General features: G+C 36.1%; 1 protein-coding gene across 10 annotated transcripts in view; it reads left to right on the top strand.

Moving 5' to 3' along the window:
* Positions 1–16471, top strand: part of PPFIA2 (PTPRF interacting protein alpha 2) — a 463335-nt gene that overhangs the window by 61492 nt on the left and 385372 nt on the right. The gene's annotated exons all lie outside the window — the stretch shown is intronic.

The raw sequence follows: 16471 nt of genomic DNA, 5'->3' as shown, positions 1-16471 counted from the left end.
TATTATTATACAAGTTTTATGTATGAGAAAATAAGCACAGACATGTTAAATAACTAGGCCAAGGTTACATATTTAATCGGTGGCAAAGTCGAGAATGGAACCTAGGTATCCTGGCTCTAAAGCTCGTATTTCTAACTAAGCTATACATCACCGTGTGTTAATACTAACACTAAACTACACAACACAATCACAATATGCTGAAATTAATTAGCTTCTTTTGCTGTTGATTTTCTGATTGGGGGGACCCTGTTTGTTCAGATAATTATATAACAGCACTGGGAAATTAGGAATGAGGTCAGGGAGCTGCCTCAGGAAAATAAGAGTTGGGGACTATAAAATGCAAAACCATTTAGAAAAATCAGAAATCAATTGATGTGTAGTGGTGAACATTTGAGCAGAAAACTAAGGTTTCTAAAAAAAAAAAAAAAAATATATATATATATATATATATATATATATATATATATATATATATATACTAAGGTGTGTGTGTGTGGTGTGTGTGCCTGCAGGCAGAGTGAGGCTGGATCATTCATAAATGCTCATATGAGGGGAATTCTTCATATGGAATTTAAATATAATTTATATACTGCCTCAAAATATGCTTTTAAATTGCCTTATTTATCACTAAAGCACTAGGTAGAAATGAATTGGATGGATACATTCATATTTTTATTATGTGGTCAGACATTGAATGAGGAGTATTTTTAATCTATGTTGTAAAATATCTCAGGTTAAAAATAAAGTATGAGTCATCTGCTGTGATGATATATTCAGCAGCTAAAAATCACAGTGCTTTTTAAACATTCTTTTGTGTCAATTTTAGCAAGTAATTCATACATAATTGAAAAGAAATTGCCTTTTCTTCATAGGATTCCACATTGTAACTGATAGTTATATGGCTTTGAGGTACCAAACCTCAACCTATAGTAATCTCCACAAAAGAAGGTTTTCTTAGAAATTTAAGCATCCCTAAATATTCAGAAATGACCAAGACAATGGAAATGTGTGTGGAAGAAAATATGAGTTGTATGTAATTTTTTAAATGATTCATACTGATAATTATCAATAATGCAAGCAATCAATTGCTTACTTAGTGTTTTTCATCCAACATTGCTTTGTTTTTAGAATTATGATTAGAGTTGTACAAATGCATAAAGATCAGAAAAAAGAAAAAATGCTGGGTTTTTTTTATGGGTATATTGGTAAAAAAAAGTTTAATGCTGTGAAATATTTTTATTTTATGTAGAGCTCTTACATGATGAATATACAAAATTGAATGACAGATTAGAAATGTATGAAATGTGCCTTCAGTTGTATTAGTTATCCTTTCCTGTGTAAATAATTACAGTTTTATAAACGTCAAAATTTACTGGCTTAGAACAGGATTTATAACCTTACAATATCTGTGAGTAGGAATGTAGTGCAGCTTCATGGGTCCTCAGACTCAAGGTCTCTCACAAAGCTTCAATCTAAGTATTAGCCAGGGCTGCAGTCATCTCAGGCTCATGTAGGGGAGCCATGGCTTCTAAGTTCACTTCCATGAGCTGGACTAGCTTCACTTCCTCTATGGTTACTGGCATGAGACATTTGTTTCTTGTCAAATGGACTTCCCCACAAGGATACCCACAATGTCAGCTTCCCCTGAGGGTTCTGAGGGACAGAGAAAGATAGAGAGGAAGCACAATTTTTGTAACCCAATCTCAGAAGTGACATCTCATCATTTTTACCATATGTTCGTTAGGTCCAGCCTACAGTCAAGGGAAGGGGGATTACACAAGGGCATGAATTGCAAGAGACATCATTGTGAGCCGTTTTAGAGTCTTTTGACCACAATTTCCAAGGACATCTTAAACAATATTAGTAAAATAAGTGAGATATATAATTTTATTCTCTTTTTCTTTTTGATACTTTTCTTCTTTATGTAATTTTCTCCCTGGTGTTACCTCTGGTCTGAAATTACTTATTTCTTTCCCATGACTGACTAAAGTTTGCTTTGAGCTGTTATCTATCAATAGGTATTTGCTGAAGTAATCTTATTTCACATACAAGATATTTGACAAATGCAATGCAGACAATAGAAGAATAAGTAATTCAGTGTACTTCCTTCCAATGAGTTTACATTGGAGGTGCTTAATACTGGGTAGAGTCTGTTGAAATGATTCACTTAGTGTTAGTGACTAATTCCAATATGTGTTATCTTTTAATGATGCCTAAGGTTTAAGTGCCTTAGGAAAGAAGAATAATACACAATGGTAGAATTTCAGATACTGGGATTGAATGGGGATACCTTTTGGCAGAGGCCTTAGGAGTTCCTTGCTTCCACTTATAGGCAGCTACCTAACTCTAAACACCCTTCCATGGATTTGGCATTTTTTGAATCACCATGTTTATTGGAAGCCCAGAGAACACAGAGAGGTGTAGGTAAATCTCTGCTAAGGGAATAAGAATTTATATGGGAAGAAAACACATAAAATGATAATATAAGGCAATATATACCTGAAAATAAATATAATGAAAATTTAGTGGATGGAGAGGTCACTCTGGCTGGGTTGATAAAGAAAGTCTTGTTTGTTTAGAATCTGAGGTACCCTTATAATTCTTGTGATTTAGGCCAACCCTACTCTGGCGTACATTTCTGATATCCCCCTGCGGTATGCTGAATAATTACCTGTCAAAATGTCCACATCTTAATTCCCAGAACCTGAGAATATGTTACCTTACATGGTAAAAGGGACTTTGCAGATATGTTTAAGAATCTTGAGAGAGACTGTTCTGAATTATCTGGGTAGGTCCAGTATAATCATCAGGTTCCTTGTAAGAGGGAGGCCAGAAGGTTAGAGTCAGAAAAAGGAGATGTGAAGATGGAACCATGGATTGGAGTGATGCTCTTTGAAGATGGAGAGTGGGGCCATGGGCCAAGGATTGCAGGCAGCCTCTAGAAGTGAGAAAAGGCAAGGGAATAGAGTCTCTTCTGAAGTCTTCAGAAGGAACACAGCCCTGCTAACATCTTGATTTTTAGACTTCTGACCTCTAGAACTGTAAGATAATAAATTTCTGTTGTTTTAAGCCACTAAATTTTTAATTCATTTAAGCAGCAATAAGAAACCAATACATCCCTAGAACCCTGGGATTCCACTTATCCACTCCCAGTCTAGGTTGCTTAATCCTTCTAAGCAGTCCCTCAACTACCTTTCAGGATGCACTCCCTCCTTTGTAGCTCAAATCTGGTCCGTAGGAATGTGTGTGTGTGTGTGTGTGTGTGTGTGTGTCTGTGCGTGCGTGTGCGCGTGCATGGACATTCTAAAATGACACTGTTCCATACACAAATAAAACAACAAATGGTGAAGATGTGGAAAAATTGGAACCCTTATACACTGTTGGTGGGAATGCAAAATGGTACAACTTCTATGGAAAGCGTTATGGAAATTCCTCAAAAAATTAAAAATAAATACCATATGATCCCGCAATCCCACTTCTGGGTATTTACCCATAAGAACTGAACTCAGCATCCCAAAAAGATGTTAGCGCTCCAGTGTTAATTAAGGCACTATTTACAGCAGCTGAGATATGGAAAAGACCTAAATGGATGACTGGATAAAGAAAATGTGGTATGTACACACATATGCACACCACACAGACAGTAGCTACTATCTATCTTACATAATGCACACACATTGGAATATAATACAGCCTTTTAAAAAAGGAAAATGCTGCCAAATGGAATGTATGAATAAACCTTGAAGAGATTATGCTAAGTGAGATAAGCCCATCACAGAAGGACAAATTCTGCATGCTTCCACTTATATAAGAATAAAAATAGTCAAAGTTATAGAAGCAGAGAGTAGTGTTTTCCAGCGGCTATGGAAAGGGGGAAATAAGAAGTTGGTAATCAATGTGTATGGAAAATGAATAACTTCCAGAGATCTCCTGTACAACTTTAGTTAATAATGCTGCACTGTGCACTTAACAGTTTGTTAAGAGGATAGATGTCATGTTAAATGTTTCTGTCTCTCTTTCTCTCTCTCCTTCTCTCTCTCTCTCTTCCTGTGTGTGTGTGTGTGTGTACATGTACACACACACACACACACACACACACACACACACACACACACCCCGGGGGTGCCAAAAAAAGTATACAAGTGGACACTTTAGTCAACATTGCCCAAGCAGTAGTTTGCCATAATCAGAAGTGTCTGGATGCTGACGGCAACCACTCTGAGCACCTCTTGTAATTGCAGAAATCAAACATGACTTGCATTCATCCTTTGTTATCAGTATATATCAAGTATTATAATTTTAATACAATTTTCCTTTCTTAAAATGTGTATGCATTTTTTGGCACCATCTGTATATTTACTATTCAGTATGCAAATAATGACACCATTTAGGAAAGATGCTTATCAATTCTGATGGAACTTTTTTATTCATTTATTTTTTACATTATTTTATTATAAAATAGCCTGCTATATCTCCTTGCTTGAGGATGTGAGGATGTGTCACCACAGCATTGTTCTTGGCCTTTGGGCCAAGCCAGAATTGAGGAAGTTGCCAACTTAATGTTGGGTTATATGTAGCTACTGCATTACACTTTCAGGATTCGCAGTCTAGTTCTGGGGATGCTGGAGGCAAAGGAATGAAGACTGACCCACTGTTAAACAGTAACTGCAGGTGGTCCGTGTTTTGCATGGTATTGCCTTACCTGAAACCAGCACGTATCAGAACCAGAGGAGCTAACTGCTTGCTCTACCCGATAACTGAGTTACCGCGTAGCCAACAGGACATGGTTCTTAAGTTTACCAGTTTCGGTTAGGACTCTGCTGTGCACAGTGAGCAGTGTCTGCATTTTCTGTCTGGGTGGCTTCAGGCTAGACACATGTCCACACTTCTTTGCTGCTGCACTAACTTCAGTAGTCTTAGCTTTCTTTGCACTTTGGAATTCTTACCGGGCTATCTGGATCAGTTGAATGCTTTTAGTTATATTTGGGAGTAATAGTAAACAATGAAAAATGTGTTTCAGAAATATTAAGGAAAGGAGAGATCTGAATATAAAATATTCTATAATAATGTTAATCAAAGCACATTATAAATTTTGAAGCTTGGTTTTGGTTGATGTTGGGGGGGACTTGATCAAATAATTAGAAGAAAACAAAACTGTCTATACAACATACATTGACTGTGGGACATTCTGTCATTGACTCAATCTCCCGGTTGGAAGACTCTTGCATCTATAGTCTAAATTAGTTTAGGAAAACAGCATTCATGTACTTTATGCTCTAATTTCAGTCACTTTCATTTCCTTTCATTTAATAGTATTTTGAGAATGTGATATTAATATTGCAAGCATTGATTTATATCAGAATCCGGTAGCATCAATTCAAATGGAACTGCCCAGAAGAAAAATAGAGAAATCTTATATCCTAGTGCTATTCTTAGTTACCATTATAATCATTCATCATTTCAGTAACAGAAGAAATAGGAAATGAATTCAAAATTTACTTCTTGTCATTTAGAACTTGGTAAACTTTTCTTTCTCAAAGAAAATAGCAATTCAAAGCAAATTTGTCTACATATCCCTTACATTCAAATTAGAATACTTTCTGAAAATTTTGCAAATCTGATTTTAGATGGTGCTACTAATAGCTGTTTTCTCAAGTTCTCATCTCTTCCCCCACTTCTGTCTGATTCCTCCATAACTATTATTTCCAAAATTAAGGTATGAGCATAAAATACTTGATATGTAGGTGAAAAATCCCATGGCATATTTCTCTGAAAGTCTGAACTTTCAATGAGTTGAAAATATTTTATCTGCTTTCTTACCAGCTTCTCATAATTACCTTCAAATCTATTTATGTTAATTGGCCTACTACCTAATAGTAAGTGATACATAGATAGAGTTAGAAAAATATTTATTAGAAGTGTCTATTTAATATGCATATTCATTTTAATAAGCTGTTTGCTCTGTTTTTGTTTTCAGTTCAAAGCAATTCTTTCTTGAAGTTATTCATAAATCAAAATGACAGATGGCTTTAAGGTATTATATTCAGTGGAATTGCAGATAACAACAGTTCGAAAAAAACTTATTTTATTTTTTCCTCTTAAAAAAAATCACCTCAAAAAGGACAATCTCCACTTTTTTTTTAACCAAGTAAATATTTTAAGCAATCATTTACTGAAGTAAAAATAAAACCTAATTTTTAAAAAGGGTAGAGTATTGTATTTTTTCCTAGTTATTTACTTGTGTTTTGTGTCAGATAGGGGGTGATCAAGTATCACATATTTAGAGGTTTAATTGTAAATTAAGATCACAGTAACTGAGCCTCTCACTCTCACATAACAAAGACTGATAAATAAATCTCCCATAAATTATGTGTATCTAGGCTTATAGCATTGATATTCTCTTTTAAATTTTGTATGCTTCCTTTTAGTTGGTATAGTACATTTCAAACAGGCTCAAAGCTGCCCACCATGGTACATAAACATGTGATGTTAGATACACACTGAAAGAGGAGTAAATTGTGTGTAGATTCATAATATGAATTTTCTCCAAAAATAGTTCTTACCCTACAGCAAAAAAGTTGCTCCATTTTTAGTTAGGACAATAAAAATTATATATTTTAAAATGACAGGGAAAAATTTATAACAAACAATGTCATAGAAATGCATGAAAATTGTTTGACTAATTGAGGAAGTAAAATATAAAACAGGATCTCTTGCCTTTCAGGGAAAACACATTATAGAAATCTAATGGAGATTTGTATGTAAAATTAATCTACATCTGTGTCTTATGTACATGTATTTGAATGCATACCTGTTTCAACACATATTATGTAATCTTTGCTGATAACCTATCTTTATTTTTTACATGTGTATTCTAATCTGGGCCCATGCATGATTCTATGGATAATAATAGCTAATGTTAATTGAAAGTTTATTATAAGTTATCAATAAGTAACTTTTCATGAACTGTCATAATTAATATTATAAGATCCTCCTATGATAGGTACTAGGACATAGATTGAGTTACATGAGGAACAGAAAGCCGTTGGCCCAAGGTCACACAGTTGGTAAGTAGTGAAGCCAGGTTTCGACCTGTTCTCTTGATCACTATGGTAGTTTTTCTTACATGTGTGTTGCATCTTGCAGGCTTGAGGTAGAATTGAAGGACTGCTAGCTACCCCTCAGGCAGGTGCTTCTGTTATGTTAAATCTCACACACACACACACACACACACACACACACACACACACACACACATCATCCAGAATTTCAATTTCTGAGGTAAACTCAAAGATAATCAGCTTCTCAATGTCTGCTTTATACTAACAAACCAATATATAACGAGAAAGCAAATCTGTTTATATATAGGATAATGCACATTTCAAAGTGGTCGCAAGTACCAATGGCAGCCAATCAACTTATCCTTTCCCTGCACAAGGAGTTCATGGGAAGTTAAATTCAACATTAATTTATTTAATTTCTTTAACATTTATTAGTCATTATTTTGATAACTACTGCGAATATAGTGATGATAATTTCAGCATTGAGCTATTTAGTCCTTAAATCACTGGGAAAGACAGATGAGTAAAAGGAAAACTATGAAATGGTATAGTCATGAAAGAGTTAAGTGGGATGCTGTGGGAGTAACAGTAGAACCATTACCCTAGCCTGCAGGACTCAAGAAAATCTCCTGAGAGGAGGTAATGTCTAGGTTTTCTCTCAAAGGGCAAATGAGATTTATCCAGAAGAGAGAGGTGACTTTCTAGGCAGAAGGATCTGTGGTGCAGAAGCATAGACGTAAGAAAACACTTGACATAAAAAGGAAGTATAGTGTTCATTATGATAGGAGTATAAGGTTTCTTTAGAGGAAGTGGTAAAGGCTGAAATGAGGAAAGTAGTCCAGAGCTGCTATATAATGAAAGACCTCAGGCATAAAGATCCTTGGTATTTTTTCTTCTTAAGAAAATGGGGACCTTATAAAGCATTTTGAGTACAGGAATAACCTATACATATTTACATTTGAAACACATCATTTCGGAGCAGTGGTTCTCAAACATTAGCCTGCATCAGACTCACTTGGAGGACTTGTTCAACACAGTTTCGGATTCCGTAGGACTTGGGAAAGGCCCAAGAAAATACATTTCTAAGTTTCCGGGGTCGCACTGATGTCATTGGCCTCCAGCCCGCACTTTGAGAACTATTTCTCTGTGTGAGGGTGAGAGTGTGAAAAAATACCTCAAAAAGAACTCAGAAAAGGCATTATTTTGGAGAAAATCAGAGATGGGGAAAAATAAAATGAGGCTTTGAACTAAGGTAGTGAATACAGTGGTTATTGAAAGAAGGGGATGAATTGGGCTGAGCACATATTTAGAAGGAAAAATTGGCTTGATGTGTAGATACCAGATTGAGGGAAGACTCTATTGACCTACAGAAATACAGATTGGGTGATTGGCTGTTTATTGGAAATACCAACAGAAATGAGTGCTGGGGGAAGAAATTGGATGGGAGGCAGCTGGCCAAAGTCGTGGCAGAAGAGGAGACAAGATGATGTCTGATTTGGATGTACAGAGTTTGAAATAACAAGGGTGCATCAATGTGTCAAAGTTGGCAGATAGTAGCTGAACGAGACTGAGTCAGGAGTTAGCAAAAGGCCCTCTTTATCACCTCAGCTATGTGGAAGGCAATAGGCAAGATAAAAGCAGTTCCAAAATTTCATAAGGAAAATGTTCCAAAGAGGGCACTGCCTGGAAAAGACAGGAGTCTTAAATCTCTTTGGCACTTTCTTCAGAATACTCTGTTCCATGCAACTGGCACAATTGTGTCTTTGATCCATATTAGATTTTCTGTTTAGGTCTGAGTTTGAGAATTTTTGAAATTATAAATATAACAAAAATCTTTGGAATTTACTTTTTTGGTAAATCTAGTAGCATTGACTCTCATATCTTCAGGTCAAACAAGGATATTATTTTTTCCATCAGAAAAAATCTGATCGCAGTTTTATGCATTCCTTCTACAAATATTGAATGAGTATGTTTTCTCTCAAGTCACTGTGTGGTGTGCCAAGAAATCCTCCACCCTTTTTTCACACCTTTTTTTTATACCTCAACGGATTCAAAAGAGTACAACTGTTAAAAATAATTGCCTGTAGAGTCAGCCTATCTAGATTTGAACGCCTGTTAACTATGTGAGGTCTGTCAGATGATTTAAACTCAGGAAGTCTCAGTTTAATCATCTTGAAAATGGTGGAAATAATAACATTATTATTATATGTTAATAATAACAACAATAATAAGAGCTAGGGTGCGGTGTAATGAGGCATTAGAGTTCTTAGCACAGTGACCAATACAGTAAATGCTCAATAAATGTTAATTATTAGGTTACCCAACTAAATTCCTAGGACAACTTACCCAGTATTCATTCAAAAAGAAAATACAATTCTGGCTATCTGAAATACTCGAAATTATTTACACCAGATAAAATTTACCCCTATAATCCCTGTTATAATTTTCATACTTTATTTCTCAGAATTCTTCCTCATGTTGTTTGACAGATAGATATACTCTTAGACTGGGAGATCCTGAAAGTCAGAGTGTCTCATAGACTCTGGATTTCCATCCAGCAGGGTAGGTATGGGTACCTTAGGTTTATCATGTGTACACGATATGTCGACTAAATTGTATTTCCCATTCTGACTCCCCTAATAGACTTTGAACCCTTTGAAAGCTGTGATCTTGACATATACATCATTACGTTCTCTGTGTCCAGCATATTGCTTTAGTCACAACAGAGGCTCAGTCATTCTTTTCTGAAGGAATTAATCATGTGTCTCAAGGAAAATTCAGATTTGGGTGGATTATGCTCAAAGTAAAAGTATAGTTATTTTTCACTAAAAAAAAAAAAAAAAGAGTGACTAAATAGGGCTCCTTCTGGCTTCCATGGGAAAGAAGATTTATAAAATTGGTTGTGTGTGTTTTCTGCTTCTTCTCTGCCTCCCAGGAAATTTACCCTGTAATGTTGCCAAGGAAACACTAACAGCTTAAGTCTGCTTGAGGAGGAAGATGCCTCATTAACAAACTCAGCTTTATTATTTGGATGCTTGCCTCAAGGAAGTGGTGTTCTGTAATGAAGGATTGTTTCTATTAAGCATCATGTGAAAAGCTGAATGATTTTTTTTTAAATTTTTTCTTCTGACTTACTCATTCCCAGTGCTGCGAACCTACAAACTATGAGCTGTTACATAAATATAAACTATTGATTTTTAATTGAGTGTATTTGAACTATTTATTAATACTAAGCACATATGTTAGACAAAGCTTTCAAGCACTGATTTATTCATTGTTCACAATGATTAAGGTATCGGGTCTGTAATCTGAAGTATTGGCATTATTTTGCCAGAAGATAAATTTAACACTGTTTGTTGCCTATTTAATTATTTTGTATATGTTCCTTCTTGTGAACTAGAAACCCTGGGATGTATAGGCATTTACTGCCTCAAGATGAGATAATACAGAGTTGAGTGCATTTTGCTTTAGGAGTACGTCTCATTAATGACATAGAATAGAATAGAAAGTGCACTGGGCTTGAGGTTTTGGCATTTTTTGATTTTAAAGCTTCTTTCCAGCAGTCACCGGCTGTGTAATCTTGGACAAGTCATTCCTTAGTTTGTTCATTCAGGCATTGCATAAAAATTTGTGCAGCCACTGTTGCCTGGAGCCATGCTTTCCAAGTGCTACATTTATACAAAAATGAGAACTACTTTATCATGTATATCCTCTGAGCCTTAGCTTTTTTATGTATAAAAAATGGTTTTATAAGCTTTATTTATTCAGTCAGTCAGTCATCCATTCAAAAAGTATTTATTGAGCCTCCCCTGTGTTGCAAGCATTCTAGAGGCTGATGAGAGGTGTTCAACCCTTCCTTACTGGACTCTGGACAACAGAGCTTTCACCTTACTTCTTGGGGCTGGGGGTGGTTATGACTTCCAGCTGTTGCTAGTCCCTGCGCTTCATTATTCCTGTGGATCCACTAAACCTTCCCTACATGTACAAAGTATTTTATTAAACACTCCTTTATAGTGTTTTTGAGTTTGCCATTTGTTTCTGGGTATAACCTTCACTGATTTAGACAGTTAGGGAAAGTCTGAGATTTTGATATTTAAAATGAGATCTGAATGAAGTGAGTTAAGGAGGAGCATATCTAGGGAATGAGCATCCTAAGCAGGAGAGTCATGTGCAAAGGCCCTGAGATAGGAATGATATTTGGACTGTACTTGAAACAGCAGTGGGGCCAATGGGACTGGATGGCAGGAGAGAGAGAGGGATGATGGCAAAAACCAGGATCAGTGTGAGGGCCAAAACCAGATCACGACAGGGCATTGCGTGACAGAGTAACAAGTTTGCATTTTATTCTAAGGGTAATGGCAGACCCTTGGGAGGTTTGCGTCAGGAGAGTAATCTGGCCTACCTGATTGGATAGTTTTTACTGTTGTGTGGAGACTATATGGGGGTAGGGAGATACGACGGATGCAGGGCCAACAATTAGGAAGCAAGCATTTCTGTAGTCCCAGGAAATGATATTTTTGATATGGTCCAAGGGGTTAGAATGATAGGAATGTAGGTGGTAAGGAATAGTCAAATTTAAGCCATATTTTAAACAGGGAATTGACAGGATTCGCTCATGGATTTGGACCTGAGAAACAGGGTGAATGGTGATGTCAAGATGGAGAACACTAGAGCCGGAGCCTAATTTGGAGAAAGGGTTCAGGTGAAAATCAAGCTTGATTTTGCATTATTAAGTTTTAGATGACTGTTATACTTTCAAGTGGAGATTGGAGTAGCAGTATGGATCTCAGAGGGTAAATTGAGGCTGACGTTATAAATTCAGAATTCATCAGAATACATTGTACTTAAAGCTGTGGTACTAAATTAGATCATTTAGAAGGTGAAACTAAATGGAAGCCAAGAGAAGAAGTATTTCGAGGAGGATGGTGTGGTCCATTGTGGCTTAGAGATCAAGAACAATGATAATGGAACATTGGCAATTGACTCAGCCAATTGGATCTCATTGGCAACCTTGATAAGAACAGTGGCGGTGATCAAGGGGACAAAGGGGCAGTAGTGGGGACAAAGCCTGCATCATGAGATAATAGGAGATGAGGGATATGTTGAGGATTTTTTTCTATAAATGGGATGGGAGAAATGCTTGATTTTGATATTTTGAATATATGTTTGTGCAACCTTCTCTACAAACATAAAATATCTCAACCAGGTGTTTTTAAAGACCTTGAAACAAATTTTAAATACAATCATTCAATAAAAATAGTTGTTATTTTCCTATTTTATGTTAAGTTCGCTGCACTGATACATTTTTGATAGATTGTTTAATGCATGAATTGAAATATACTCTCTTTAATGCACTCTATATTGAGATATACTCACTTTCCTCAAATAATTTATAAAATAGTCCCAGATTATAAATATGCATAAATCAAATTTTAAAACACACATAGCTGGTAATAACACTGTAATGCTTTAAATATTTTCGTATTATATAAAGTCACTTTTTGGAAGATAAATACTTGAAAACTGAATATTACCTTTAAATGTAACTATGAGGTTTTAAAATGTTCTGGGTCTTATGGCACGTGCATCATTAGATTCAATGAATTATTTAGAATTTTATTTTCTTCTTTTTCAATGTATTTGACACCAAAACTACTTTAATATCTTTTTCTTGACCATAAATGGAGGATCCTACTCTTCAGGGATAAGAATAAGGATCCAGCAATAGCCCCGAAGGAGCCCCAAAATCCCATTTCCCACCTCCACACAGAGGAAGCCGGGCTTACAACATCTGACCGTAATGACTTGCACTGACAACCACATGATTCCCTATAGCTCTGTCATTCAAATTGTCTGTCAAGGGAAAATATGTGAACTCTTGGAGCCTGAGACCATAGGGAAAGTCGATACAGTTGGGAAACCCACAGCATCAGTGAAGCACAACGTGTTTATTTTAAACCTGTGCTGAGGTGATACCTATGCCCCAGGCTGCCCTCCCATCTCACTGCACTGAGAGCTGTGACACTGATTGCCTCATTCCAACTGCAGGTCAACCTTCCAACCTTTAAGACTTCTGATGCAGGGGTCAGCCTTTGATGCCAGGTTTCCTTCCTAGAGGCAGCGCTTCTCAGTATTAAAAGAGACTGACTACAGAGTATGTGTCAGAGACTGGCTAATAATCGCACTTAGGTATTTGACACCTTGGAGAAGGAAGTGAAACTTTCATTACCTGACATTTCAAGAAATAAACTTGATTATATACTTAATAGATGCTAGTTTGTTTCTTTCTGTGTAGATGACAACAACCCATGAAATGGAGGGTATGCAATACTGGTAGTAGGCAGCAGGCAGTCTCTGAGCAACAGCATACAGGCAGGGGCCAGGTTAGCTGGCCACACTTTTATAGATTTGACTGGGAAGGAGACAGTGAGTCAAATGGATTTAAAGAGTTTATTGTGTATACAGCATAAGTAAGGTCACTGTGGCGTCAGCTTTCCAGGTCCCTAGAAGGGCCAGGACGAGGATGAGATGAGTAAGGTGCTTAGAGCACAAAGATTAAGGAGTCACTCATTTCCAGGATTGTATAACTGCCAGCCCTGTTCTTGCAGGACTCTAAGAATGAAGCTGCTAGGGCACAACATTTAAGGAGGCACTTAGTCTCAGGGTCCTGCAAGTGCAGGGTTAGCATTTTTATGGCCCTTAGAATGAATGCCTCCTTAAATTTTGCACTGTCAGCAATCCCTCTACTCCTGGCCCTGGTCCGTCTTTCTACAGGACAACTCTGAATTGGATGTGTTAGATGATAGACAGTAAGAGTGGTGCACCCATTTCCGTATTGCACCCAAGCAGTTTGATAGCCTGAGCAGGATCTGGGGCGGGGATAGTGAGGTAGAAATTTCCATGCCTCATTGGTGTGAAGGAGGAGAATGCTAAACAGCCATGTGAAAGTTCTTCATGAGACTACCTACCTTGTCACTTTCTTGGGAGGCTCACAGGACATCCCTCCAGGACTCAGGCCAGCCTATGGTTTAGCCTAGCTGAATAGCCTGTGGGGATATATGCGAGGTCACTAGGATGCCAGGAAGCTGTGCCTTTACAACTGGTATGAAAAATATAGGCTTGGAGCCATGCAAATATGTTTTGTAACCCCACTTAATAGCAATACGATGTTGGGTATGTATATAAGCTTTTAATCTGTTAAGTGAGAAAAGAGGTAACTAACTTATAAGGCTGCTGTAAGTCCCTTATAAGGCTGTTTATAATATATATAAAGCATTTAGAGAATGCCTGCCATATAGTAAATGTTTGGTTAAGTAGTAGCTATTTTTATTAGCTATTGAATTTAAATGAACAGAGTTTGTTTTCAACTTTTCTGATCAAACATTACATTATTCAGTTTAAAAACTTTCGAAGATATCAATGTATTTACTTTTTCATGTCTCTTTTTGTTGTTATCTATATAAAAAGACATTTAAATAGTAAGAGAGACACAATTGTCAAATATTTTAGTTACATTTTGCAGATAAAATATTTAATAACCATCAAAATTATTGACTTGCTTTTAATTGTGTTCAGAGTTTCTCAAAGGATTTATTTCACCTATTAATTTACCACATAAATGCATTCATGCACACTTATGCTCATTATTCACACCTGAAAATTTTCTTTTCGCATCAAGTGAGAGATAAGCCATGTCTAACCTTGGTGTCTGTCCAAGTAGGACACTCTTTTTAAATTTATACTCAAGCTAGAGCAAAAGCTCAAACATTGTTTTTCAAATAATAGAATATATGGAACAAAAATGTACATATGTACTGTTTAGAGCCACAAATTCATAATTTGCTTTAATTCAACAATTTAAAACCATAAATATCAAAGCCACTTCCACTCAGCTTCTAAATTCTACTTTTGCTTTATTTTTCTCAAGACCATGAATATTGTCAAAAGCTTAAAATTTTAGAAATCTGAAAATTGGCCCAATTTATCTGTGATAGCAAGAAGTCTTCATGATAGAACTTTCAACAATTTGCATCAACAAATTTCAACAAAATGCATCAACTAAATTGCTAAAATACTTTTCATCTGAATCAATTTCTCTATTGTCTCTTGGGTAACACCATCAGAAAATCTAAAACCTTCAGTTCTTCATAGCTTTCTAACTCAAAATGTACTTAACTCAAAATGTACTTAACATCATTTTCTTTCATTTTAAATGTACTTTGAAGAAATCTTCCATATGAATATAACTTTTTTTGTCATGGTCATAACAGGAGAATGGGCTGTGTGTTTCAAGTTCTATTAATATAATATTTTAGCCATTTTACTACCAAATTTTTTCAGTTCATTTCATAACATTCTAAAACAACTTATTAATTTGTATTTTACCTTTGGATTAAAAAGGAATATTTTGTCAACTTAGAAATATGTTTTATGCTTTACTTTTATTATGTAAGGACATAATTTACTCAGATGACAAATAGGAATATTAACATGTAAGAGCAAATAATTTAGGTGATTTGTTGTTTATAGTATGCGCACTGTTGGAATAAAGAATTTCAACAGGATGGAGAGAGAGGGCCTTTTAAAAATAGACTTAGTAATGAAGACATATTAAATAGGATCTTTTAGTTTTTAAGAGCCAGAAGCTCTCTTGAAGTTGAAAGCAGGAAGAACATCTAGTTTCAAACATTGCCCAAATGAGAGAAGCAAGGACTTAGACTCTACCATGTTATCTTCCTGATTCTAAATTGCCTTAATTCTCTAGTCAGGTGCCTGCAGCATTTGAAGAGATTCTTATAAACCATTTTTGGAACTAGAATGGGGGAGGAGAAAGAGTAGTTCCTCATTTTTGAGATATCAGGGAAACGATGCAATCGAGTCCCAAGTGAAGTAGTAGCATAAATCTTCTTGATATCAAGGTGTTGTTTCTCCGATCATAAGTATCTAATTTTCTTTTCTTTCTATCTTTACTCAATTATGATTCATTTTTGACCTTTTAACTGCAATTGTATTTCAACAGTTTCCTCAACCCTATACTTACAGTGAGATGCAAACAGATAAGAAGTGACCAGGGTCACAAGAAACTTTTTAGCAAAAAGTGTGACTTTCCAATCTAGCCTCAAACTCCTATCCAGCAGCCTTTGAGCAAACAGACTTGTTTTAGCTTTTTTTCATTTGGGGGGTGTGCGAGGGTGATCTAAAAATTAAAACAGTTGCAAACCTTAGAATCCTGAGAGATTTTGTTTAAAAATCTGGAATTCTAGCTTCTTTTGAAAGTCGTATGATTGGTAACCCTGGAACCAAAGCCTTACAATGGGATAAGGCTGAGCTGTTGTGGTTGCCCCTGTAGACAGGGTGCATGCTGTCCGGTTTGTCACAGGAATCACCCATTTCTCTGTGATAACTTTAAT

Source organism: Rhinolophus hipposideros (genome assembly GCF_964194185.1).
Source record: "Rhinolophus hipposideros genome assembly, chromosome: 9".
NCBI classification, from domain to species: domain Eukaryota; kingdom Metazoa; phylum Chordata; class Mammalia; order Chiroptera; family Rhinolophidae; genus Rhinolophus; species Rhinolophus hipposideros.
Note: the sequence above shows the minus strand (reverse complement) of the source record. Positions and strands in the feature narration are given on the sequence as shown.